Source organism: Piliocolobus tephrosceles, chromosome 7, assembly GCF_002776525.5.
Source record: "Piliocolobus tephrosceles isolate RC106 chromosome 7, ASM277652v3, whole genome shotgun sequence".
NCBI lineage: Eukaryota > Metazoa > Chordata > Mammalia > Primates > Cercopithecidae > Piliocolobus > Piliocolobus tephrosceles.
Window position 1 is genome coordinate 36,941,174 of NC_045440.1, and position 882 is coordinate 36,942,055.

Here is an 882-nt window from a genome sequence, read left to right on the forward strand (position 1 = left end):
GTGGCCTTCTCCTGGTGGATGGTGGCCACAGTGGTTGGTGGCCTTCTACTGATGGATGGTGGCTGTGGCTTTCCAGCCCTGTTCTTACATCCATAGTGCCTCCCCTGTCACCCTCTACATCAATCACTCCCCAGCCCTGCTCTCTCATCCTCTTTAGTATCTTGCTTTGTCCTCTTCTAAATGTTGCCTGCCCCCACCACCTTTGCAAGGCCACCCAGACATCTGCCATCACCTTCCCATTGCTCTTCCTGCCTGTTCTCTTGCTCCTTAACTACACCCCGCAGTGAGGCCACGGTGATTTTTCTAAACTTCACTGTGGCTGTGCCATCCCCTGTTCGGAGCCTCCAGCAGTTTCCATAGCCTTCAGGACTATGTCCAAGAGGCTCAGGGGGACTCTGCTGAGAGCTGCCGGAATTTGGCCCCAGCTCACGGCTCCTCATCTTCTGCCACCTCCAGTTCTTGCACTGGATTCCTGCTTTTCTCCATCAGACTGTGCTGTCAGACTTGCCTCCGGATCTCTGCACAAGACCCTCCTGTTGCCAGGACACCCCTCCTTCCCAATGTGTGTGGTGTGAGTGTGTGCACTAGTACACATGCATGGTATCATACACATCCTGTCTAAAGCCCATGTGTGCATACATGTGTCCTATCTAAAGCCTATGCGTGTATACATGTGTCCTGTCTAAAGCCTGTGCATACATGCATATGTCCTAATGCCTTTGCATGTATACATGTGTCCTATCTAAAGCCTGTGCATGCATACATGTGTCGTATCTAAAGCCTGTGCATGCATACATGTATCCTATCTAATGCCTTTGCATGCATACATGTGTCCTATCTAAAGCCTATACATGCATACATGTGTCCTATCTAATGCCTATG

General features: G+C 50.5%; 1 protein-coding gene across 1 annotated transcript in view; it reads right to left on the reverse strand.

Annotated features, from left to right (window-relative positions):
* The window catches only part of C7H8orf86 (chromosome 7 C8orf86 homolog), a 37,139-nt gene that overhangs the window by 35,880 nt on the left and 377 nt on the right, over positions 1 to 882 (reverse strand). The window lies entirely within an intron of this gene.